This window comes from Crinia signifera, chromosome 2, assembly GCF_055691185.1.
Source record: "Crinia signifera chromosome 2, ASM5569118v1, whole genome shotgun sequence".
Lineage (NCBI taxonomy): Eukaryota > Metazoa > Chordata > Amphibia > Anura > Myobatrachidae > Crinia > Crinia signifera.
The window spans coordinates 152,964,510-152,991,554 of NC_139218.1; the positions used below are offsets into that span (position 1 = coordinate 152,964,510).

Here is a 27,045-nt window from a genome sequence, read left to right on the forward strand (position 1 = left end):
TGTAGTAGGATGAAAGAAGAACTGGTTCATATGTAGCCATTTTGAGAAGCTGTGCAAAACTGATCCTCTTTGCCATGCTGTATCAACACATCCAGGGAAAGAAGTGTAGGGCACAAAGTCAATTTGTAACTTCAATTTTTAAAGAAACAAAACCATATACAATTCTTAACTAACAATTTATCTGAAGCAAATAACTTAATCTTTAAAATGGGACCTCATTTATCGTTTTTGCAAAAGTATGAAGGGAGAAAAAATGATTGTCAACAAAAATCACCTTTTAGAAATAATACATATAATGATTTATTGTCAACAAAAATCACCTTTTAGAAATAATACCTATAATGATTTGAAGATTATTTGTCATTTTGGATTTTCGCATTCAAAGAGTGTGGCCGGTTAGCTCAGTTGGTTAGAGCGTGGTACTAATAACGCCAAGGTCTTGGGTTCGATCCCCACACTGGCCATTTGGTTATCTTGATGACCCAACCTCATTGACAACAATGGATTTAAACTTGTAGTACAGTGCTTGGAAACTAGGCTTCATCATCAGTATAGTGATTATCCTAGTAACTGCCTTGAATACATTGTAGATCTTTTACCATTATACTTTAAATATATAGTATTTTACACCCTATTTTTATTTTGCTTTGGACTGTAGGAAGAAATGAAAGCCCTATTACCAATGCCACACTTCAAAGCACTTTTTGCTTTATGATTTTTCTTTAAAATAGAAATGCTTTTCAATCAATATATGATCTAAAACGTGGCCCATGCGTAAATGTTTCATGCAAATAAAATACAATTCATTTTATAGTGAGGTTGGTGGTTTGTAGTAGGATGAAAGAAGAACTGGTTCATATGTAGCCATTTCGAGAAGCTGTGCAAAACTGATCTTCTTTGCCATGCTGTATCAACACATCCAGGGAAAGAAGTGTAGGGCACAAAGTCAATTTGTAACTTTAATTTTTAAAGAAACAAAACCATATACAATTCTTAACTAACAATTTATCTGAAGCAAGTAACTTAATCTTTAAAATGGGACCTCATTTATCGTTTTTGCAAAAGTATGAAGGGAGAAAAAATGATTGTCAACAAAAATCACCTTTTAGAAATAATACATATAATGATTTGAAGATTATTTGTCATTTTGGATTTTCACATTCAAACAGTGTGGCCGGTTAGCTCAGTTGGTTAGAGCGTGGTGCTAATAACGCCAAGGTCTTGGGTTCGATCCCCACACTGGCCATTTGTTTTTCTTGATGACCCAACATCATTGACAACAATGGATTTAAACTTGTAGTACAGTGCTTGGAAACTAGGCTTCATCATCAGTATTGGCTATAGTGATTATCCCTTGTAGCTGCCTTGAATACATTGTAGATCTTTTACCATTATCCTTTAAATATATAGTATTTTTCACCCTATTTTTATTTTGCTTTGGACTGTAGGAAGAAATGAAAGCCCTATTACCAATGCCACACTTCAAAGCACTTTATGCTTTATGATTTTTCTTTAAAATAGAAATGCTTTTCAATCAATATATGATCTACTACGTGGCCCATGCGTAAATGTTTCAAGCAAATAAAATACAATTCATTTTATAGTGAGGTTGGTGGTTTGTAGTAGGATGAAAGAAGAACTGGTTCATATGTAGCCATTTTGAGAAGCTGTGCAAAACTGATCCTCTTTGCCATGCTGTATCAACACATCCAGGGAAAGAAGTGTAGGGCACAAAGTCAATTTGTAACTACAATTTTTAAAGAAACAAAACCATATACAATTTTTAACTAACAATGTATCTGAAGCAAATAACTTAATCTTTAAAATGGGACCTCATTTATCGTTTTTGCAAAAGTATGAAGGGAGAAAAAATGATTGTCAACAAAAATCACCTTTTAGAAATAATACATATAATGATTTATTGTCAACAAAAATCACCTTTTAGAAATAATACACATAATGATTTGAAGATTATTTGTCATTTTGGATTTTCGCATTCAAAGAGTGTGGCCGGTTAGCTCAGTTGGTTAGAGCGTGGTGCTAATAATGCCAAGGTCTTGGGTTCGATCCCCACACTGGCCATTTTTTTATCTTGATGACCTAACATCATTGACAACAATGGATTTAAACTTGTAGTACAGTGCTTGGAAACTAGGCTTCATCATCAGTATAGTGATTATCCTAGTAACTGCCTTGAATACATTGTAGATCTTTTACCATTATACTTTAAATATATAGTATTTTACACCCTATTTTTATTTTGCTTTGGACTGTAGGAAGAAATGAAAGCCCTATTACCAATGCCACACTTCAAAGCACTTTTTGCTTTATGATTTTTCTTTAAAATAGAAATGCTTTTCAATCAATATATGATCTAAAACGTGGCCCATGCGTAAATGTTTCATGCAAATAAAATACAATTCATTTTATAGTGAGGTTGGTGGTTTGTAGTAGGATGAAAGAAGAACTGGTTCATATGTAGCCATTTCGAGAAGCTGTGCAAAACTGATCTTCTTTGCCATGCTGTATCAACACATCCAGGGAAAGAAGTGTAGGGCACAAAGTCAATTTGTAACTTCAATTTTTAAAGAAACAAAACCATATACAATTCTTAACTAACAATTTATCTGAAGCAAGTAACTTAATCTTTAAAATGGGACCTCATTTATCGTTTTTGCAAAAGTATGAAGGGAGAAAAAATGATTGTCAACAAAAATCACCTTTTAGAAATATTACATATAATGATTTGAAGATTATTTGTGATTTTGGATTTTCACATTCAAACAGTGTGGCCGGTTAGCTCAGTTGGTTAGAGCGTGGTGCTAATAACGCCAAGGTCTTGGGTTCGATCCCAACACTGGCCATTTGTTTTTCTTGATGACCCAACATCATTGACAACAATGGATTTAAACTTGTAGTACAGTGCTTGGAAACTAGGCTTCATCATCAGTATTGGCTATAGTGATTATCCCTTGTAGCTGCCTTGAATACATTGTAGATCTTTTACCATTATCCTTTAAATATATAGTATTTTTCACCCTATTTTTATTTTGCTATGGACTGTAGGAAGAAATGAAAGCCCTATTACCAATGCCACACTTCAAAGCACTTTATGCTTTATGATTTTTCTTTAAAATAGAAATGCTTTTCAATCAATATATGATCTACTACGTGGCCCATGCGTAAATGTTTCATGCAAATAAAATACAATTCATTTTATAGTGAGGTTGGTGGTTTGTAGTAGGATGAAAGAAGAACTGGTTCATATGTAGCCATTTTGAGAAGCTGTGCAAAACTGATCCTCTTTTCCATGCTGTATCAACACATCCAGGGAAAGAAGTGTAGGGCACAAAGTCAATTTGTAACTACAATTTTTAAAGAAACAAAACCATATACAATTTTTAACTAACAATGTATCTGAAGCAAATAACTTAATCTTTAAAATGGGACCTCATTTATCGTTTTTGCAAAAGTATGAAGGGAGAAAAAATGATTGTCAACAAAAATCACCTTTTAGAAATAATACATATAATGATTTATTGTCAACAAAAATCACCTTTTAGAAATAATACATATAATGATTTGAAGATTATTTGTCATTTTGGATTTTCGCATTCAAAGAGTGTGGCCGGTTAGCTAAGTTGGTTAGAGGGTGGTGCTAATAACGCCAAGGTCTTGGGTTCGATCCCCACACTGGCTATTTGTTTATCTTGATGACCCAACATCATTGACAACAATGGATTTAAACTTGTAGTACAGTGCTTGGAAACTAGGCTTCATCATCAGTATTGGCTATAGTGATTATCCAAGTAACTGCCTTGAATACATTGTAGATCTTTTACCATTATACTTTAAATATATAGTATTTTACACCCTATTTTTATTTTGCTTTGGACTGTAGGAAGAAATGAAAGCCCTATTACCAATGCCACACTTCAAAGCACTTTATGCTTTATGATTTTTCTTTAAAATAGAAATGCTTTTCAATCAATATATGATCTACTACGTGGCCCATGCGTAAATGTTTCATGCAAATAAAATACAATTCATTTTATAGTGAGGTTGGTGGTTTGTAGTAGGATGAAAGAAGAACTGGTTCATATGTAGCCATTTCGAGAAGCTGTGCAAAACTGATCTTCTTTGCCATGCTGTATCAACACATCCAGGGAAAGAAGTGTAGGGCACAAAGTCAATTTGTAACTTCAATTTTTAAAGAAACAAAACCATATACAATTCTTAACTAACAATTTATCTGAAGCAAGTAACTTAATCTTTAAAATGGGACCTCATTTATCGTTTTTGCAAAAGTATGAAGGGAGAAAAAATGATTGTCAACAAAAATCACCTTTTAGAAATAATACATATAATGATTTGAAGATTATTTGTCATTTTGGATTTTCACATTCCAACAGTGTGGCCGGTTAGCTCAGTTGGTTAGAGCGTGGTGCTAATAACGCCAAGGTCTTGGGTTCGATCCCAACACTGGCCATTTGTTTTTCTTGATGACCCAACATCATTGACAACAATGGATTTAAACTTGTAGTACAGTGCTTGGAAACTAGGCTTCATCATCAGTATTGGCTATAGTGATTATCCCTTGTAGCTGCCTTGAATACATTGTAGATCTTTTACCATTATCCTTTAAATATATAGTATTTTTCACCCTATTTTTATTTTGCTTTGGACTGTACGAAGAAATGAAAGCCCTATTACCATTGCCACACTTCAAAGCACTTTATGCTTTATGATTTTTCTTTAAAATAGAAATGCTTTTCAATCAATATATGATCTACTACGTGGCCCATGCGTAAATGTTTCAAGCAAATAAAATACAATTCATTTTATAGTGAGGTTGGTGGTTTGTAGTAGGATGAAAGAAGAACTGGTTCATATGTAGCCATTTTGAGAAGCTGTGCAAAACTGATCCTCTTTGCCATGCTGTATCAACACATCCAGGGAAAGAAGTGTAGGGCACAAAGTCAATTTGTAACTTCAATTTTTAAAGAAACAAAACCATATACAATTCTTAACTAACAATTTATCTGAAGCAAATAACTTAATCTTTAAAATGGGACCTCATTTATCGTTTTTGCAAAAGTATGAAGGGAGAAAAAATGATTGTCAACAAAAATCACCTTTTAGAAATAATACATATAATGATTTATTGTCAACAAAAATCACCTTTTAGAAATAATACATATAATGATTTGAAGATTATTTGTCATTTTGGATTTTCGCATTCAAAGAGTGTGGCCGGTTAGCTCAGTTGGTTAGAGCGTGGTACTAATAACGCCAAGGTCTTGGGTTCGATCCCCACACTGGCCATTTGGTTATCTTGATGACCCAACCTCATTGACAACAATGGATTTAAACTTGTAGTACAGTGCTTGGAAACTAGGCTTCATCATCAGTATAGTGATTATCCTAGTAACTGCCTTGAATACATTGTAGATCTTTTACCATTATACTTTAAATATATAGTATTTTACACCCTATTTTTATTTTGCTTTGGACTGTAGGAAGAAATGAAAGCCCTATTACCAATGCCACACTTCAAAGCACTTTTTGCTTTATGATTTTTCTTTAAAATAGAAATGCTTTTCAATCAATATATGATCTAAAACGTGGCCCATGCGTAAATGTTTCATGCAAATAAAATACAATTCATTTTATAGTGAGGTTGGTGGTTTGTAGTAGGATGAAAGAAGAACTGGTTCATATGTAGCCATTTCGAGAAGCTGTGCAAAACTGATCTTCTTTGCCATGCTGTATCAACACATCCAGGGAAAGAAGTGTAGGGCACAAAGTCAATTTGTAACTTTAATTTTTAAAGAAACAAAACCATATACAATTCTTAACTAACAATTTATCTGAAGCAAGTAACTTAATCTTTAAAATGGGACCTCATTTATCGTTTTTGCAAAAGTATGAAGGGAGAAAAAATGATTGTCAACAAAAATCACCTTTTAGAAATAATACATATAATGATTTGAAGATTATTTGTCATTTTGGATTTTCACATTCAAACAGTGTGGCCGGTTAGCTCAGTTGTTTAGAGCGTGGTGCTAATAACGCCAAGGTCTTGGGTTCGATCCCCACACTGGCCATTTGTTTTTCTTGATGACCCAACATCATTGACAACAATGGATTTAAACTTGTAGTACAGTGCTTGGAAACTAGGCTTCATCATCAGTATTGGCTATAGTGATTATCCCTTGTAGCTGCCTTGAATACATTGTAGATCTTTTACCATTATCCTTTAAATATATAGTATTTTTCACCCTATTTTTATTTTGCTTTGGACTGTAGGAAGAAATGAAAGCCCTATTACCAATGCCACACTTCAAAGCACTTTATGCTTTATGATTTTTCTTTAAAATAGAAATGCTTTTCAATCAATATATGATCTACTACGTGGCCCATGCGTAAATGTTTCAAGCAAATAAAATACAATTCATTTTATAGTGAGGTTGGTGGTTTGTAGTAGGATGAAAGAAGAACTGGTTCATATGTAGCCATTTTGAGAAGCTGTGCAAAACTGATCCTCTTTGCCATGCTGTATCAACACATCCAGGGAAAGAAGTGTAGGGCACAAAGTCAATTTGTAACTACAATTTTTAAAGAAACAAAACCATATACAATTTTTAACTAACAATGTATCTGAAGCAAATAACTTAATCTTTAAAATGGGACCTCATTTATCGTTTTTGCAAAAGTATGAAGGGAGAAAAAATGATTGTCAACAAAAATCACCTTTTAGAAATAATACATATAATGATTTATTGTCAACAAAAATCACCTTTTAGAAATAATACACATAATGATTTGAAGATTACTTGTCATTTTGGATTTTCGCATTCAAAGAGTGTGGCCGGTTAGCTCAGTTGGTTAGAGCGTGGTGCTAATAATGCCAAGGTCTTGGGTTCGATCCCCACACTGGCCATTTTTTTATCTTGATGACCTAACATCATTGACAACAATGGATTTAAACTTGTAGTACAGTGCTTGGAAACTAGGCTTCATCATCAGTATTGGCTATAGTGATTATCCTAGTAACTGCCTTGAATACATTGTAGATCTTTTACCATTATACTTTAAATATATAGTATTTTACACCCTATTTTTATTTTGCTTTGGACTGTAGGAAGAAATGAAAGCCCTATTACCAATGCCACACTTCAAAGCACTTTATGCTTTATGATTTTTCTTTAAAATAGAAATGCTTTTCAATCAATATATGATCTACTACGTGGCCCATGCGTAAATGTTTCATGCAAATAAAATACAATTCATTTTATAGTGAGGTTGGTGGTTTGTAGTAGGATGAAAGAAGAACTGGTTCATATGTAGCCATTTCGAGAAGCTGTGCAAAACTGATCTTCTTTGCCATGCTGTATCAACACATCCAGGGAAAGAAGTGTAGGGCACAAAGTCAATTTGTTACTTCAATTTTTATAGAAACAAAACCATATACAATTCTTAACTAACAATTTATCTGAAGCAAGTAACTTAATCTTTAAAATTGGACCTCATTTATCGTTTTTGCAAAAGTATGAAGGGAGAAAAAATGATTGTCAACAAAAATCACCTTTTAGAAATAATACATATAATGATTTGAAGATTATTTGTCATTTTGGATTTTCACATTCAAACAGTGTGGCCTGTTAGCTCAGTTTGTTAGAGCGTGGTGCTAATAACGCCAAGGTCTTGGGTTCGATCCCCACATTGGCCATTTGTCTTTCTTGATGACCCAACATCATTGACAACAATGGATTTAAACTTGGAAACTAGGCTTCATCATCAGTATTGGCTATAGTGATTATCCCTTGTAGCTGCCTTGAATACATTGTAGATCTTTTACCATTATCCTTTAAATATATAGTATTTTACACCCTATTTTTATTTTGCTTTAAACTGTAGGAAGAAATGAAAGCCCTATTACCAATGCCACACTTCACAGCACTTTATGCTTTATGATTTTTCTTTAAAATAGAAATGCTTTTCAATCAATATATGATCTACTACGTGGCCCATGCGTAAATGTTTCATGCAAATAAAATACAATTCATTTTATAGTGAGGTTGGTGGTTTGTAGTAGGATGAAAGAAGAACTGGTTCATATGTAGCCATTTTGAGAAGCTGTGCAAAACTGATCATCTTTGCCATGCTGTATCAACACATCCAGGGAAAGAAGTGTAGGGCACAAAGTCAATTTGTAACTTCAATTTGTAAAGAAACAAAACCATATACAATTCTTAACTAACAATGTATCTGAAGCAAATAACTTAATCTTTAAAATGGGACCTCATTTATCGTTTTTGCAAAAGTATGAAGGGAGAAAAAATGATTGTCAACAAAAATCACATTTAGAAATAATACATATAATGATTTGAAGATTATTTGTCATTTTGGATTTTCACATTCAAACAGTGTGGCCGGTTAGCTCAGTTGGTTAGAGCGTGGTGCTAATAACGCCAAGGTCTTGGGTTCGATCCCCACACTGGCCATTTGTTTTTCTTGATGACCCAACATCATTGACAACAATGGATTTAAACTTGTAGTACAGTGCTTGGAAACTAGGCTTCATCATCAGTATTGGCTATAGTGATTATCCCTTGTAACTGCCTTGAATACATTGTAGATCTTTTACCATTATCCTTTAAATACAGTATATAGTATTTTACACCCTATTTTTATTTTGCTTTGGACTGTAGGAAGAAATGAAAGCCCTATTACCAATGCCACACTTCAAAGCACTTTATGCTTTATGATTTTTCTTTAAAATAGAAATGCTTTTCAATCAATATATGATCTACTACATGGCCCATGCGTAAATGTTTCATGCAAATAAAATACAATTCATTTTATAGTGAGGTTGGTGGTTTGTAGTAGGATGAAAGAAGAACTGGTTCATATGTAGCCATTTCGAGAAGCTGTGCAAAACTGATCTTCTTTGCCATGCTGTATCAACACATCCAGGGAAAGAAGTGTAGGGCACAAAGTCAATTTGTAACTTAAATTTTTAAAGAAACAAAACCATATACAATTCTTAACTAACAATTTATCTGAAGCAAGTAACTTAATCTTTAAATTGGGACCTCATTTATCGTTTTTGCAAAAGTATGAAGGGAGAAAACATGATTGTCAACAAAAATCACCTTTTAGAAATAATACATATAATGATTTGAAGATTATTTGTCATTTTGGATTTTCACATTCAAACGGTGTGGCCAGTTAGCTCAGTTGGTTAGAGCGTGGTGCTAATAACGCCAAGGTCTTGGGTCCGATCTCCACACTGGCCATTTGTTTTTCTTGATGACCCAACATCATTGACAACAATGGATTTAAACTTGTAGTACAGTGCTTGGAAACTAGGCTTCATCATCGGTATTGGCTATAGTGATTATCCCTTGTAGCTGCCTTGAATACATTGTAGATCTTTTACCATTATCCTTTAAATATATAGTATTTTTCACCCTATTTTTATTTTGCTATGGACTGTAGGAAGAAATGAAAGCCCTATTACCAATGCCACACTTCAAAGCACTTTATGCTTTATGATTTTTCTTTAAAATAGAAATGCTTTTCAATCAATATATGATCTACTACGTGGCCCATGCGTAAATGTTTCATGCAAATAAAATACAATTCATTTTATAGTGAGGTTGGTGGTTTGTAGTAGGATGAAAGAAGAACTGGTTCATATGTAGCCATTTTGAGAAGCTGTGCAAAACTGATCCTCTTTTCCATGCTGTATCAACACATCCAGGGAAAGAAGTGTAGGGCACAAAGTCAATTTGTAACTACAATTTTTAAAGAAACAAAACCATATACAATTTTTAACTAACAATGTATCTGAAGCAAATAACTTAATCTTTAAAATGGGACCTCATTTATCGTTTTTGCAAAAGTATGAAGGGAGAAAAAATGATTGTCAACAAAAATCACCTTTTAGAAATAATACATATAATGATTTATTGTCAACAAAAATCACCTTTTAGAAATAATACATATAATGATTTGAAGATTATTTGTCATTTTGGATTTTCGCATTCAAAGAGTGTGGCCGGTTAGCTAAGTTGGTTAGAGGGTGGTGCTAATAACGCCAAGGTCTTGGGTTCGATCCCCACACTGGCCATTTGTTTATCTTGATGACCCAACATCATTGACAACAATGGATTTAAACTTGTAGTACAGTGCTTGGAAACTAGGCTTTATCATCAGTATTGGCTATAGTGATTATCCAAGTAACTGCCTTGAATACATTGTAGATCTTTTACCATTATACTTTAAATATATAGTATTTTACACCCTATTTTTATTTTGCTTTGGACTGTAGGAAGAAATGAAAGCCCTATTACCAATGCCACACTTCAAAGCACTTTATGCTTTATGATTTTTCTTTAAAATAGAAATGCTTTTCAATCAATATATGATCTACTACGTGGCCCATGCGTAAATGTTTCATGCAAATAAAATACAATTCATTTTATAGTGAGGTTGGTGGTTTGTAGTAGGATGAAAGAAGAACTGGTTCATATGTAGCCATTTCGAGAAGCTGTGCAAAACTGATCTTCTTTGCCATGCTGTATCAACACATCCAGGGAAAGAAGTGTAGGGCACAAAGTCAATTTGTAACTTCAATTTTTAAAGAAACAAAACCATATACAATTCTTAACTAACAATTTATCTGAAGCAAGTAACTTAATCTTTAAAATGGGACCTCATTTATCGTTTTTGCAAAAGTATGAAGGGAGAAAAAATGATTGTCAACAAAAATCACCTTTTAGAAATAATACATATAATGATTTGAAGATTATTTGTCATTTTGGATTTTCACATTCAAACAGTGTGGCCGGTTAGCTCAGTTGGTTAGAGCGTGGTGCTAATAACGCCAAGGTCTTGGGTTCGATCCCAACACTGGCCGTTTGTTTTTCTTGATGACCCAACATCATTGACAACAATGGATTTAAACTTGTAGTACAGTGCTTGGAAACTAGGCTTCATCATCAGTATTGGCTATAGTGATTATCCCTTGTAGCTGCCTTGAATACATTGTAGATCTTTTACCATTATCCTTTAAATATATAGTATTTTTCACCCTATTTTTATTTTGCTTTGGACTGTACGAAGAAATGAAAGCCCTATTACCAATGCCACACTTCAAAGCACTTTATGCTTTATGATTTTTCTTTAAAATAGAAATGCTTTTCAATCAATATATGATCTACTACGTGGCCCATGCGTAAATGTTTCAAGCAAATAAAATACAATTCATTTTATAGTGAGGTTGGTGGTTTGTAGTAGGATGAAAGAAGAACTGGTTCATATGTAGCCATTTTGAGAAGCTGTGCAAAACTGATCCTCTTTGCCATGCTGTATCAACACATCCAGGGAAAGAAGTGTAGGGCACAAAGTCAATTTGTAACTTCAATTTTTAAAGAAACAAAACCATATACAATTCTTAACTAACAATTTATCTGAAGCAAATAACTTAATCTTTAAAATGGGACCTCATTTATCGTTTTTGCAAAAGTATGAAGGGAGAAAAAATGATTGTCAACAAAAATCACCTTTTAGAAATAATACATATAATGATTTATTGTCAACAAAAATCACCTTTTAGAAATAATACATATAATGATTTGAAGATTATTTGTCATTTTGGATTTTCGCATTCAAAGAGTGTGGCCGGTTAGCTCAGTTGGTTAGAGCGTTGTACTAATAACGCCAAGGTCTTGGGTTCGATCCCCACACTGGCCATTTGGTTATCTTGATGACCCAACCTCATTGACAACAATGGATTTAAACTTGTAGTACAGTGCTTGGAAACTAGGCTTCATCATCAGTATAGTGATTATCCTAGTAACTGCCTTGAATACATTGTAGATCTTTTACCATTATACTTTAAATATATAGTATTTTACACCCTATTTTTATTTTGCTTTGGACTGTAGGAAGAAATGAAAGCCCTATTACCAATGCCACACTTCAAAGCACTTTTTGCTTTATGATTTTTCTTTAAAATAGAAATGCTTTTCAATCAATATATGATCTAAAACGTGGCCCATGCGTAAATGTTTCATGCAAATAAAATACAATTCATTTTATAGTGAGGTTGGTGGTTTGTAGTAGGATGAAAGAAGAACTGGTTCATATGAAGCCATTTTGAGAAGCTGTGCAAAACTGATCATCTTTGCCATGCTGTATCAACACATCCAAGGAAAGAAGTGTAGGGCACCAAGTCAATTTGTAACTTCAATTTTTAAAGAAACAAAACCATATACAATTCTTAACTAACAATTTATCTGAAGCAAATAACTTAATCTTTAAAATGGGACCTCATTTATCGTTTTTGCAAAAGTATGAAGGGAGAAAAAATGATTGTCAACAAAAATCACCTTTTAGAAATAATACATATAATTAATTATTGTCAACAAAAATCACCTTTTAGAAATAATACATATAATGATTTGAAGATTATTTGTCATTTTGGATTTTTGCATTCAAAGAGTGTGGCCGGTTAGCTCAGTTGGTTAGAGCGTGGTGCTAATAACGCCAAGGTCTTGGGTTCGATCCCCACACTGGCCATTTGTTTATCTTGATGACCCAACATCATTGACAACAATGGATTTAAACTTGAAGTACAGTGCTTGGAAACTAGGCTTCATCATCAGTATTGGCTATAGTGATTATCCCTTGTAACTGCCTTGAATACATTTTAGATCTTTTACCATTATCCTTTAAATGTATAGTATTTTACACCCTATTTTTATTTTGCTTTGGACTGTAGGAAGAAATGAAAGCCACACTTCAAAGCACTTTATGCTTTATGATTTTTCTTTAAAATAGAAATGCTTTTCAATCAATATATGATCTACTACGTGGCCCATGCGTAAATGTTTCATGCAAATAAAATACAATTCATTTTATAGTGAGGTTGGTGGTTTGTAGTAGGATGAAAGAAGAACTGGTTCATATGTAGCCATTTCGAGAAGCTGTGCAAAACTGATCTTATTTGCCATGCTGTATCAACACATCCAGGGAAAGAAGTGTAGGGCACAAAGTCAATTTGTAACTTCAATTTTTAAAGAAACAAAACCATATACAATTCTTAACTAACAATTTATCTGAAGCAAGTAACTTAATCTTTAAATTGGGACCTCATTTATCGTTTTTGCAAAAGTATGAAGGGAGAAAAAATGATTGTCAACAAAAATCACCTTTTAGAAATAATATATATAATGATTTGAAGATTATTTGTCATTTTGGATTTTCACATTCAAACAGTGTGGCCGGTTAGCTCAGTTGGTTAGAGCGTGGTGCTAATAACGCCAAGGTCTTGGGTTCGATCCCCACACTGGCCATTTGTTTATCTTGATGACCCAACATCATTGACAACAATGGATTTAAACTTCTAGTACAGTGCTTGGAAACTAGGCTTCATCATCAGTATTGGCTATAGTGATTATCCTAGTAACTGCCTTGAATACATTGTAGATCTTTTACCATTATACTTTAAATATATAGTATTTTACACCCTATTTTTATTTTGCTTGGGACTGTAGGAAGAAATGAAAGCCCTATTACCAATGCCACACTTCAAAGCACTTTATGCTTTATGATTTTTCTTTAAAATAGAAATGCTTTTCAATCAATATATGATCTACTACGTGGCCCATGCGTAAATGTTTCATGCAAATAAAATACAATTAATTTTATAGTGAGGTTGGTGGTTTGTAGTAGGATGAAAGAAGAACTGGTTCATATGTAGCCATTTTGAGAAGCTGTGCAAAACTGATCATCTTTGCCATGCTGTATCAACACATCCAGGGAAAGAAGTGTAGGGCACAAAGTCAATTTGTAGCTTCAATTTTTAAAGAAACAAAACCATATACAATTCTTATCTAACAATGTATCTGAAGCAAATAACTTAATCTTTAAAATGGGACCTCATTTATCGTTTTTGCAAAAGTATGAAGGGAGAAAAAATGATTGTCAACAAAAATCACCTTTTAGAAATAATACATATAATGATATATTGTCAACAAAAATCACCATTTAGAAATAATACATATAATGATTTAAAGATTATTTGTCATTTTGGATTTTCACATTCAAACAGTGTGGCCGGTTAGCTCAGTTGGTTAGAGCGTGGTGCTAATAACGCCAAGGTCTTGGGTTCGATCCCCACACTGGCCATTTGTTTTTCTTGATGACCCAACATCATTGACAACAATGGATTTAAACTTGTAGTACAGTGCTTGGAAACTAGGCCTCATCATCAGTATTGGCTATAGTGATTATCCCTTGTAGCTGCCTTGAATACATTGTAGATCTTTTACCATTATCCTTTAAATATATAGTATTTTACACCCTATTTTTATTTTGCTTTGGACTGTAGGAAGAAATGAAAGCCCTATTACCAATGCCACACTTCAAAGCACTTTATGCTTTATGATTTTTCTTTAAAATAGAAATGCTTTTCAATCAATATATGATCTACTACGTGGCCCATGCGTAAATGTTTCATGCAAATAAAATACAATTCATTTTATAGTGAGGTTGGTGGTTTGTAGTAGGATTAAAGAAGAACTGGTTCATATGTAGCCATTTTGAGAAGCTGTGCAAAACTGATCATCTTTGCCATGCTGTATCAACACATCCAGGGAAAGAAGTGTAGGGCACAAAGTCAATTTGTAACTTCAATTTTTAAAGAAACAAAACCATATACAATTCTTAACTAACAATTTATCTGAAGCAAATAACTTAATCTTTAAAATGGGACCTCATTTATCGTTTTTGCAAAAGTATGAAGGGAGAAAAAATGATTGTCAACAAAAATCACCTTTTAGAAATAATACATATTATGATTTGAAGATTATTTGTCATTTTGGATTTTCACATTCGAACAGTGTAGCCGGTTAGCTCAGTTGGTTAGAGCGTGGTGCTAATAACGCCAAGGTCTTGGGTTCGATCCCCACACTGGCCATTTGTTTTTCTTGATGACCCAACATCATTGACAACAATGGATTTAAACTTGTAGTACAGTGCTTGGAAACTAGGCTTCATCATCAGTATTGGCTATAGTGATTATCCCTTGTAGCTGCCTTGAATACATTGTAGATCTTTTACCATTATCCTTTAAATATATAGTATTTTACACCCTATTTTTATTTTGCTTTGGACTGTAGGAAGAAATGAAAGCCCTATTACCAATGCCACACTTCAAAGCACTTTATGCTTTATGATTTTTCTTTAAAATAGAAATGCTTTTCAATCAATATATGATCTACTACGTGGCCCATCCGTAAATGTTTCATGCAAATAAAATACAATTCATTTTATAGTGAGGTTTTTGGTTTGTAGTAGGATAAAAGAAGAACTGGTTCATATGTAGCCATTTTGAGAAGCTGTGCAAAACTGATCATCTTTGCCATGCTGTATCAACACATCCAGGGAAAGAAGTGTAGGGCACAAAGTCAATTTGTAACTTCAATTTTTAAAGAAACAAAACCATATACAATTCTTAACTAACAATGTATCTGAAGCAAATAACTTAATCTTTAAAATGGGACCTCATTTATCGTTTTTGCAAAAGTATGAAGGGAGAAAAAATGATTGTCAACAAAAATCACCTTTTAGAAATAATACATATAATGATTTATTGTCAACAAAAATCACCTTTTAGAAATAATACACATAATGATTTGAAGATTATTTGTCATTTTGGATTTTCGCATGCAAAGAGTGTGGCCGGTTAGCTCAGTTGGTTAGAGCGTGGTGCTAATAACGCCAAGGTCTTGGGTTCGATCCCCACACTGGCCATTTGTTTATCTTTATGACCCAACATCATTGACAACAATGGATTTAAACTTGTAGTAAAGTGCTTGGAAACTAGGCTTCATCATCAGTATTGGCTATAGTGATTGTCCTAGTAACTGCCTTGAATACATTGTAGATCTTTTACCATTATACTTTAAATATATAGTATTTTACACCCTATTTTTATTTTGCTTTGGACTGTAGGAAGAAATGAAAGCCACACTTCAAAGCACTTTATGCTTTATGATTTTTCTTTAAAATAGAAATGCTTTTCAATCAATATATGATCTACTACGTGGCCCATGCGTAAATGTTTCATGCAAATAAAATACAATTCATTTTATAGTGAGGTTGGTGGTTTGTAGTAGGATGAAAGAAGAACTGGTTCATATGTAGCCATTTCGAGAAGCCGTGCAAAACTGATCATCTTTGCCATGCTGTATCAACACATCCAGGGAAAGAAGTGTAGGGCACCAAGTCAATTTGTAACTTCAATTTTTAAAGAAACAAAACCATATACAATTTTTAACTAACAATGTATCTGAAGCAAATAACTTAATCTTTAAAATGGGACCTCATTTATCGTTTTTGCAAAAGTATGAAGGGAGAAAAAATGATTGTCAAAAAAAATCACCTTTTAGAAATAATACATATAATGATTTATTGTCAACAAAAATCACCTTTTAGAAATAATACACATAATGATTTGAAGATTATTTGTCATTTTGGATTTTCGCATTCAAAGAGTGTGGCCGGTTAGCTCAGTTGGTTAGAGCGTGGTGCTGATAACGCCAAGGTCTTGGGTTCGATCCCCACACTGGCCATTTGTTTATCTTTATGACCCAACATCATTGACAACAATGGATTTAAACTTGTAGTACAGTGCTTGGAAACTAGGCTTCATCATCAGTATTGGCTATAGTGATTATCCTAGTAACTGCCTTGAATACATTGTAGATCTTTTACCATTATACTTTAAATATATAGTATTTTACACCCTATTTTTATTTTGCTTTGTACTGTAGGAAGAAATGAAAGCCCTATTACCAATGCCACACTTCAAAGCACTTTATGCTTTATGATTTTTCTTTAAAATAGAAATGCTTTTCAATCAATATATGATCTACTACGTGGCCCATGCGTAAATTTTTCATGCAAATAAAATACAATTCATTTTATAGTGAGGTTGGTGGTTTGTAGTAGGATGAAAGAAGAACTGGTTCATATGTAGCCATTTCGAGAAGCTGTGCAAAACTGATCTTCTTTGCCATGCTGTATCAACACATCCAGGGAAAGAAGTGTAGGGCACAAAGTCAATTTGTAACTTCAATTTTTAAAGAAACAAAACCATATACAATTCTTAACTAACAATTTATCTGAAGCAAGTAACTTAATCTTTAAAATGGGACCTCATTTATCGTTTTTGCAAAAGTATGAAGGGAGAAAAAATGATTGTCAACAAAAATCACCTTTTAGAAATAATACATATAATGATTCTAAGATTATTTGTCATTTTGGATTTTCACATTCAAACAGTGTGGCCGGTTAGCTCAGTTGGTTAGAGCGTAGTGCTAATAATGCCAAGGTCTTTGGTTCGATCCCCACACTGGCCATTTGTTTTTCTTGATGACCCAACATCATTGACAACAATGGATTTAAACTTGTAGTACAGTGCTTGGAAACTAGGCTTCATCATCAGTATTGGCTATAGTGATTATCCCTTGTAGCTGCCATGAATGCATTGTAGATCTTTTACCATTATCCTTTAAATATATAGTATTTTACACCCTATTTTTATTTTGCTTTGGACTGTAGGAAGAAATGAAAGCCCTATTACCAATGCCACACTTAAAAGCACTTTATGCTTTATGATTTTTCTTTAAAATAGAAATGCTTTTCAATCAATATATGATCTACTACGTGGCCCATGCGTAAATGTTTCATGCAAATAAAATACAATTCATTTTATAGTGAGGTTGGTGGTTTGTAGTAGGATGAAAGAAGAACTGGTTCATATGTAGCCATTTTGAGAAGCTGTGCAAAACTGATCCTCTTTGCCATGCTGTATCAACACATCCAGGGAAAGAAGTGTAGGGCACAAAGTCAATTTGTCACTTCAATTTTTAAAGAAACAAAACCATATACAATTCTTAACTAACAATGTATCTGAAGCAAATAACTTAATCTTTAAAATGGGACCTCATTTATCGTTTTTGCAAAAGTATGAAGGGAGAAAAAATGATTGTCAACAAAAATCACCTTTTAGAAATAATACATATAATGATTTATTGTCAACAAAAATCACCTTTTAGAAATAATACACATAATGATTTGAAGATTATTTGTCATTTTGGATTTTCGCATTTGGCCGGTTAGCTTAGTTGTTTAGAGCGTGGTGCTAATAACGCCAAGGTCTTGGGTTTGATCCCCACACTGGCCGTTTGTTTATCCTGATGACCCAACATCATTGACAACAATGGATTTAAACTTGTAGTACAGTGCTTGGAAACTAGGCTTCATCATCAGTATTGGCTATAGTGATTATCCTAGTAACTGCCTTGAATACATTGTAGATCTTTTACCATTATACTTTAAATATATAGTATTTTACCCCCTATTTTTATTTCGCTTTGGACTGTAGGAAGAAATGAAAGCCCTATTACCAATGCCACACTTCAAAGCACTGTATGCTTTATGATTTTTCTTTAAAATAGAAATGCTTTTCAATCAATATATGATCTACTACGTGGCCCATGCGTAAATGTTTCATGCAAATAAAATACAATTCATTTTATAGTGAGGTTGGTGGTTTGTAGTAGGATGAAAGAAGAACTGGTTCATATGTAGCCATTTCGAGAAGCTGTGCAAAACTGATCTTTTTTGCCATGCTGTATCAACACATCCAGGGAAAGAAGTGTAGGGCACAAAGTCAATTTGTAACTTCAATTTTTAAAGAAACAAAACCATATACAATTCTTAACTAACAATTTATCTGAAGCAAGTAACTTAATCTTTAAAATGGGACCTCATTTATCGTTTTTGCAAAAGTATGAAGGGAGAAAAAATGATTGTCAACAAAAATCACCTTTTAGAAATAATACATATAATGATTTGAAGATTATTTGTCATTTTGGATTTTCACATTCAAACAGTGTGGCCGGTTAGCTCAGTTGGTTAGAGCGTGGTGCTAATAACGCCAAGGTCTTGGGTTCGATCCCCACACTGGTCATTTGTTTTTCTTGATGACCCAACATCATTGACAACAATGGATTTAAACTTGTAGTACAGTGCTTGGAAACTAGGCTTCATCATCAGTATTGGCTATAGTGATTATCCCTTGTAGCTGCCTTGAATACATTGTAGATCTTTTACCATTATCCTTTAAATATATAGTATTTTTCACCCTATTTTTATTTTGCTTTGGACTGTAGGAAGAAATGAAAGCCCTATTACCAATGCCACACTTCAAAGCACTTTATGCTTTATGATTTTTCTTTAAAATAGAAATGCTTTTCAATCAATATATGATCTACTACGTGGCCCATGCGTAAATGTTTCAAGCAAATAAAATACAATTCATTTTATAGTGAGGTTGGTGGTTTGTAGTAGGATGAAAGAAGAACTGGTTCATATGTAGCCATTTTGAGAAGCTGTGCAAAACTGATCCTCTTTGCCATGCTGTATCAACACATCCAGGGAAAGAAGTGTAGGGCACAAAGTCAATTTGTAACTACAATTTTTAAAGAAACAAAACCATATACAATTTTTAACTAACAATGTATCTGAAGCAAATAACTTAATCTTTAAAATGGGACCTCATTTATCGTTTTTGCAAAAGTATGAAGGGAGAAAAAATGATTGTCAACAAAAATCACCTTTTAGAAATAATACATATAATAATTTATTGTCAACAAAAATCACCTTTTAGAAATAATACACATAATGATTTGAAGATTATTTGTCATTTTGGATTTTCGCATTCAAAGAGTGTGGCCGGTTAGCTCAGTTGGTTAGAGCGTGGTGCTAATAATGCCAAGGTCTTGGGTTCAATCCCCACACTGGCCATTTGTTTATCTTGATGACCTAACATCATTGACAACAATGGATTTAAACTTGTAGTACAGTGCTTGGAAACTAGGCTTCATCATCAGTATTGGCTATAGTGATTATCCTAGTAACCTAGATACATTGTAGATCTTTTACCATTATACTTTAAGTATATAGTATTTTACACCCTATTTTTATTTTGCTTTGGACTGTAGGAAGAAATGAAAGCCCTATTACCAATGCCACACTTCAAAGCACTTTATGCTTTATGATTTTTCTTTAAAATAGAAATGCTTTTCAATCAATATATGATCTACTACGTGGCCCATGCGTAAATGTTTCATGCAAATAAAATACAATTCATTTTATAGTGAGGTTGGTGGTTTGTAGTAGGATGAAAGAAGAACTGGTTCATATGTAGCCATTTCGAGAAGCTGTGCAAAACTGATCTTCTTTGCCATGCTGTATCAACACATCCAGGGAAAGAAGTGTAGGGCACAAAGTCAATTTGTAACTTCAATTTTTAAAGAAACAAAACCATATACAATTCTTAACTAACAATTTATCTGAAGCAAGTAACTTAATCTTTAAAATGGGACCTCATTTATCGTTTTTGCAAAAGTATGAAGGGAGAAAAAATGATTGTCAACAAAAATCACCTTTTAGAAATAATACATATAATGATTTGAAGATTATTTGTCATTTTGGATTTTCACATTCAAACAGTGTGGCCGGTTAGCTCAGTTGGTTAGAGCGTGGTGCTAATAACGCCAAGGTCTTGGGTTCGATCCCAACACTGGCCATTTGTTTTTCTTGATGACCCAACATCATTGACAACAATGGATTTAAACTTGTAGTACAGTGCTTGGAAACTAGGCTTCATCATCAGTATTGGCTATAGTGATTATCCCTTGTAGCTGCCTTGAATACATTGTAGATCTTTTACCATTATCCTTTAAATATATAGTATTTTTCACCCTATTTTTATTTTGCTTTGGACTGTACGAAGAAATGAAAGCCCTATTACCAATGCCACACTTCAAAGCACTTTATGCTTTATGATTTTTCTTTAAAATAGAAATGCTTTTCAATCAATATATGATCTACTACGTGGCCCATGCGTAAATGTTTCAAGCAAATAAAATACAATTCATTTTATAGTGAGGTTGGTGGTTTGTAGTAGGATGAAAGAAGAACTGGTTCATATGTAGCCATTTTGAGAAGCTGTGCAAAACTGATCCTCTTTGCCATGCTGTATCAACACATCCAGGGAAAGAAGTGTAGGGCACAAAGTCAATTTGTAACTTCAATTTTTAAAGAAACAAAACCATATACAATTCTTAACTAACAATTTATCTGAAGCAAATAACTTAATCTTTAAAATGGGACCTCATTTATCGTTTTTGCAAAAGTATGAAGGGAGAAAAAATGATTGTCAACAAAAATCACCTTTTAGAAATAATACATATAATGATTTATTGTCAACAAAAATCACCTTTTAGAAATAATACATATAATGATTTGAAGATTATTTGTCATTTTGGATTTTCGCATTCAAAGAGTGTGGCCGGTTAGCTCAGTTGGTTAGAGCGTGGTACTAATAATGCCAAGGTCTTGGGTTCGATCCCCACACTGGCCATTTTTTTATCTTGATGACCTAACATCATTGACAACAATGGATTTAAACTTGTAGTACAGTGCTTGGAAACTAGGCTTCATCATCAGTATTGGCTATAGTGATTATCCTAGTAACTGCCTTGAATACATTGTAGATCTTTTACCATTATACTTTAAATATATAGTATTTTACACCCTATTTTTATTTTGCTTTGGACTGTAGGAAGAAATGAAAGCCCTATTACCAATGCCACACTTCAAAGCACTTTATGCTTTATGATTTTTCTTTAAAATAGAAATGCTTTTCAATCAATATATGATCTACTACGTGGCCCATGCGTAAATGTTTCATGCAAATAAAATACAATTCATTTTATAGTGAGGTTGGTGGTTTGTAGTAGGATGAAAGAAGAACTGGTTCATATGTAGCCATTTCGAGAAGCTGTGCAAAACTGATCTTCTTTGCCATGCTGTATCAACACATCCAGGGAAAGAAGTGTAGGGCACAAAGTCAATTTGTTACTTCAATTTTTATAGAAACAAAACCATATACAATTCTTAACTAACAATTTATCTGAAGCAAGTAACTTAATCTTTAAAATTGGACCTCATTTATCGTTTTTGCAAAAGTATGAAGGGAGAAAAAATGATTGTCAACAAAAATCACCTTTTAGAAATAATACATATAATGATTTGAAGATTATTTGTCATTTTGGATTTTCACATTCAAACGGTGTGGCCAGTTAGCTCAGTTGGTTAGAGCGTGGTGCTAATAACGCCAAGGTCTTGGGTCCGATCTCCACACTGGCCATTTGTTTTTCTTGATGACCCAACATCATTGACAACAATGGATTTAAACTTGTAGTACAGTGCTTGGAAACTAGGCTTCATCATCGGTATTGGCTATAGTGATTATCCCTTGTAGCTGCCTTGAATACATTGTAGATCTTTTACCATTATCCTTTAAATATATAGTATTTTTCACCCTATTTTTATTTTGCTATGGACTGTAGGAAGAAATGAAAGCCCTATTACCAATGCCACACTTCAAAGCACTTTATGCTTTATGATTTTTCTTTAAAATAGAAATGCTTTTCAATCAATATATGATCTACTACGTGGCCCATGCGTAAATGTTTCATGCAAATAAAATACAATTCATTTTATAGTGAGGTTGGTGGTTTGTAGTAGGATGAAAGAAGAACTGGTTCATATGTAGCCATTTTGAGAAGCTGTGCAAAACTGATCCTCTTTTCCATGCTGTATCAACACATCCAGGGAAAGAAGTGTAGGGCACAAAGTCAATTTGTAACTACAATTTTTAAAGAAACAAAACCATATACAATTTTTAACTAACAATGTATCTGAAGCAAATAACTTAATCTTTAAAATGGGACCTCATTTATCGTTTTTGCAAAAGTATGAAGGGAGAAAAAATGATTGTCAACAAAAATCACCTTTTAGAAATAATACATATAATGATTTATTGTCAACAAAAATCACCTTTTAGAAATAATACATATAATGATTTGAAGATTATTTGTCATTTTGGATTTTCGCATTCAAAGAGTGTGGCCGGTTAGCTAAGTTGGTTAGAGGGTGGTGCTAATAACGCCAAGGTCTTGGGTTCGATCCCCACACTGGCCATTTGTTTATCTTGATGACCCAACATCATTGACAACAATGGATTTAAACTTGTAGTACAGTGCTTGGAAACTAGGCTTCATCATCAGTATTGGCTATAGTGATTATCCAAGTAACTGCCTTGAATACATTGTAGATCTTTTACCATTATACTTTAAATATATAGTATTTTACACCCTATTTTTATTTTGCTTTGGACTGTAGGAAGAAATGAAAGCCCTATTACCAATGCCACACTTCAAAGCACTTTATGCTTTATGATTTTTCTTTAAAATAGAAATGCTTTTCAATCAATATATGATCTACTACGTGGCCCATGCGTAAATGTTTCATGCAAATAAAATACAATTCATTTTATAGTGAGGTTGGTGGTTTGTAGTAGGATGAAAGAAGAACTGGTTCATATGTAGCCATTTCGAGAAGCTGTGCAAAACTGATCTTCTTTGCCATGCTGTATCAACACATCCAGGGAAAGAAGTGTAGGGCACAAAGTCAATTTGTAACTTCAATTTTTAAAGAAACAAAACCATATACAATTCTTAACTAACAATTTATCTGAAGCAAGTAACTTAATCTTTAAAATGGGACCTCATTTATCGTTTTTGCAAAAGTATGAAGGGAGAAAAAATGATTGTCAACAAAAATCACCTTTTAGAAATAATACATATAATGATTTGAAGATTATTTGTCATTTTGGATTTTCACATTCAAACAGTGTGGCCGGTTAGCTCAGTTGGTTAGAGCGTGGTGCTAATAACGCCAAGGTCTTGGGTTCGATCCCAACACTGGCCATTTGTTTTTCTTGATGACCCAACATCATTGACAACAATGGATTTAAACTTGTAGTACAGTGCTTGGAAACTAGGCTTCATCATCAGTATTGGCTATAGTGATTATCCCTTGTAGCTGCCTTGAATACATTGTAGATCTTTTACCATTATCCTTTAAATATATAGTATTTTTCACCCTATTTTTATTTTGCTTTGGACTGTACGAAGAAATGAAAGCCCTATTACCAATGCCACACTTCAAAGCACTTTATGCTTTATGATTTTTCTTTAAAATAGAAATGCTTTTCAATCAATATATGATCTACTACGTGGCCCATGCGTAAATGTTTCAAGCAAATAAAATACAATTCATTTTATAGTGAGGTTGGTGGTTTGTAGTAGGATGAAAGAAGAACTGGTTCATATGTAGCCATTTTGAGAAGCTGTGCAAAACTGATCCTCTTTGCCATGCTGTATCAACACATCCAGGGAAAGAAGTGTAGGGCACAAAGTCAATTTGTAACTTCAATTTTTAAAGAAACAAAACCATATACAATTCTTAACTAACAATTTATCTGAAGCAAATAACTTAATCTTTAAAATGGGACCTCATTTATCGTTTTTGCAAAAGTATGAAGGGAGAAAAAATGATTGTCAACAAAAATCACCTTTTAGAAATAATACATATAATGATTTATTGTCAACAAAAATCACCTTTTAGAAATAATACATATAATGATTTGAAGATTATTTGTCATTTTGGATTTTCGCATTCAAAGAGTGTGGCCGGTTAGCTCAGTTGGTTAGAGCGTGGTACTAATAACGCCAAGGTCTTGGGTTCGATCCCCACACTGGCCATTTGGTTATCTTGATGACCCAACATCATTGACAACAATGGATTTAAACTTGTAGTACAGTGCTTGGAAACTAGGCTTCATCATCAGCATTGGCTATAGTGATTATCCAAGTAACTACATTGTAGATCTTTTACCATTATACTTTAAATATATAGTATTTTACACCCTATTTTTATTTTGCTTTGGACTGTAGGAAGAAATGAAAGCCCTATTACCAATGCCACACTTCAAAGCACTTTATGCTTTATGATTTTTCTTTAAAATAGAAATGCTTTTCAATCAATATATGATCTACTACGTGGCCCATGCGTAAATGTTTCATGCAAATAAAATACAATTCATTTTATAGTGAGGTTGGTGGTTTGTAGTAGGATGAAAGAAGAACTGGTTCATATGTAGCCATTTCGAGAAGCTGTGCAAAACTGATCTTCTTTGCCATGCTGTATCAACACATCCAGGGAAAGAAGTGTAGGGCACAAAGTCAATTTGTAACTTCAATTTTTAAAGAAACAAAACCATATACAATTCTTAACTAACAATTTATCTGAAGCAAGTAACTTAATCTTTAAAATGGGACCTCATTTATCGTTTTTGCAAAAGTATGAAGGGAGAAAAAATGATTGTCAACAAAAATCACCTTTTAGAAATAATACATATAATGATTTGAAGATTATTTGTCATTTTGGATTTTCACATTCAAACAGTGTGGCCGGTTAGCTCAGTTGGTTAGAGCGTGGTGCTAATAACGCCAAGGTCTTGGGTTCGATCCCAACACTGGCCATTTGTTTTTCTTGATGACCCAACATCATTGACAACAATGGATTTAAACTTGTAGTACAGTGCTTGGAAACTAGGCTTCATCATCAGTATTGGCTATAGTGATTATCCCTTGTAGCTGCCTTGAATACATTGTAGATCTTTTACCATTATCCTTTAAATATATAGTATTTTTCACCCTATTTTTATTTTGCTTTGGACTGTACGAAGAAATGAAAGCCCTATTACCAATGCCACACTTCAAAGCACTTTATGCTTTATGATTTTTCTTTAAAATAGAAATGCTTTTCAATCAATATATGATCTACTACGTGGCCCATGCGTAAATGTTTCAAGCAAATAAAATACAATTCATTTTATAGTGAGGTTGGTGGTTTGTAGTAGGATGAAAGAAGAACTGGTTCATATGTAGCCATTTTGAGAAGCTGTGCAAAACTGATCCTCTTTGCCATGCTGTATCAACACATCCAGGGAAAGAAGTGTAGGGCACAAAGTCAATTTGTAACTTCAATTTTTAAAGAAACAAAACCATATACAATTCTTAACTAACAATTTATCTGAAGCAAATAACTTAATCTTTAAAATGGGACCTCATTTATCGTTTTTGCAAAAGTATGAAGGGAAAAAAAATGATTGTCAACAAAAATCACCTTTTAGAAATAATACATATAATGATTTATTGTCAACAAAAATCACCTTTTAGAAATAATACATATAATGATTTGAAGATTATTTGTCATTTTGGATTTTCGCATTCAAAGAGTGTGGCCGGTTAGCTCAGTTGGTTAGAGCGTGGTACTAATAACGCCAAGGTCTTGGGTTCGATCCCCACACTGGCCATTTGGTTATCTTGATGACCCAACCTCATTGACAACAATGGATTTAAACTTGTAGTACAGTGCTTGGAAACTAGGCTTCATCATCAGTATAGTGATTATCCTAGTAACTGCCTTGAATACATTGTAGATCTTTTACCATTATACTTTAAATATATAGTATTTTACACCCTATTTTTATTTTGCTTTGGACTGTAGGAAGAAATGAAAGCCCTATTACCAATGCCACACTTCAAAGCACTTTTTGCTTTATGATTTTTCTTTAAAATAGAAATGCTTTTCAATCAATATATGATCTAAAACGTGGCCCATGCGTAAATGTTTCATGCAAATAAAATACAATTCATTTTATAGTGAGGTTGGTGGTTTGTAGTAGGATGAAAGAAGAACTGGTTCATATGAAGCCATTTTGAGAAGCTGTGCAAAACTGATCATCTTTGCCATGCTGTATCAACACATCCAAGGAAAGAAGTGTAGGGCACCAAGTCAATTTGTAACTTCAATTTTTAAAGAAACAAAACCATATACAATTCTTAACTAACAATTTATCTGAAGCAAATAACTTAATCTTTAAAATGGGACCTCGTTTATCGTTTTTGCAAAAGTATGAAGGGAGAAAAAATGATTGTCAACAAAAATCACCTTTTAGAAATAATACATATAATTAATTAT

At 33.2% G+C, this 27,045-nt stretch overlaps 13 non-coding genes across 13 annotated transcripts; all 13 read left to right on the forward strand.

Annotated features, from left to right (window-relative positions):
* The first annotated feature begins 1,172 nt into the window (after positions 1 to 1,172).
* TRNAI-AAU (transfer RNA isoleucine (anticodon AAU)) lies at positions 1,173 to 1,246 on the forward strand. The gene has a single exon. It is a non-coding gene; the product is annotated as a tRNA-Ile (tRNA).
* A 762-nt stretch (positions 1,247 to 2,008) lies between these two features.
* Positions 2,009 to 2,082, forward strand: TRNAI-AAU (transfer RNA isoleucine (anticodon AAU)). Its single transcript has one exon. It is a non-coding gene; the product is annotated as a tRNA-Ile (tRNA).
* Positions 2,083 to 6,869: 4,787 nt separating this feature from the next.
* Positions 6,870 to 6,943, forward strand: TRNAI-AAU (transfer RNA isoleucine (anticodon AAU)). The gene has a single exon. It is a non-coding gene; the product is annotated as a tRNA-Ile (tRNA).
* Positions 6,944 to 8,433: 1,490 nt separating this feature from the next.
* TRNAI-AAU (transfer RNA isoleucine (anticodon AAU)) lies at positions 8,434 to 8,507 on the forward strand. The gene has a single exon. It is a non-coding gene; the product is annotated as a tRNA-Ile (tRNA).
* Positions 8,508 to 12,517: 4,010 nt separating this feature from the next.
* Positions 12,518 to 12,591, forward strand: TRNAI-AAU (transfer RNA isoleucine (anticodon AAU)). The gene has a single exon. It is a non-coding gene; the product is annotated as a tRNA-Ile (tRNA).
* A 702-nt stretch (positions 12,592 to 13,293) lies between these two features.
* TRNAI-AAU (transfer RNA isoleucine (anticodon AAU)) lies at positions 13,294 to 13,367 on the forward strand. Its single transcript has one exon. It is a non-coding gene; the product is annotated as a tRNA-Ile (tRNA).
* Positions 13,368 to 14,128: 761 nt separating this feature from the next.
* On the forward strand, positions 14,129 to 14,202 carry TRNAI-AAU (transfer RNA isoleucine (anticodon AAU)). Its single transcript has one exon. It is a non-coding gene; the product is annotated as a tRNA-Ile (tRNA).
* A 716-nt stretch (positions 14,203 to 14,918) lies between these two features.
* Positions 14,919 to 14,992, forward strand: TRNAI-AAU (transfer RNA isoleucine (anticodon AAU)). The gene has a single exon. It is a non-coding gene; the product is annotated as a tRNA-Ile (tRNA).
* A 762-nt stretch (positions 14,993 to 15,754) lies between these two features.
* TRNAI-AAU (transfer RNA isoleucine (anticodon AAU)) lies at positions 15,755 to 15,828 on the forward strand. The gene has a single exon. It is a non-coding gene; the product is annotated as a tRNA-Ile (tRNA).
* A 747-nt stretch (positions 15,829 to 16,575) lies between these two features.
* Positions 16,576 to 16,649, forward strand: TRNAI-GAU (transfer RNA isoleucine (anticodon GAU)). Its single transcript has one exon. It is a non-coding gene; the product is annotated as a tRNA-Ile (tRNA).
* A 2,331-nt stretch (positions 16,650 to 18,980) lies between these two features.
* TRNAI-AAU (transfer RNA isoleucine (anticodon AAU)) lies at positions 18,981 to 19,054 on the forward strand. Its single transcript has one exon. It is a non-coding gene; the product is annotated as a tRNA-Ile (tRNA).
* A 762-nt stretch (positions 19,055 to 19,816) lies between these two features.
* TRNAI-AAU (transfer RNA isoleucine (anticodon AAU)) lies at positions 19,817 to 19,890 on the forward strand. Its single transcript has one exon. It is a non-coding gene; the product is annotated as a tRNA-Ile (tRNA).
* Positions 19,891 to 21,437: 1,547 nt separating this feature from the next.
* Positions 21,438 to 21,511, forward strand: TRNAI-AAU (transfer RNA isoleucine (anticodon AAU)). Its single transcript has one exon. It is a non-coding gene; the product is annotated as a tRNA-Ile (tRNA).
* The last annotated feature ends 5,534 nt before the right edge of the window (positions 21,512 to 27,045 follow it).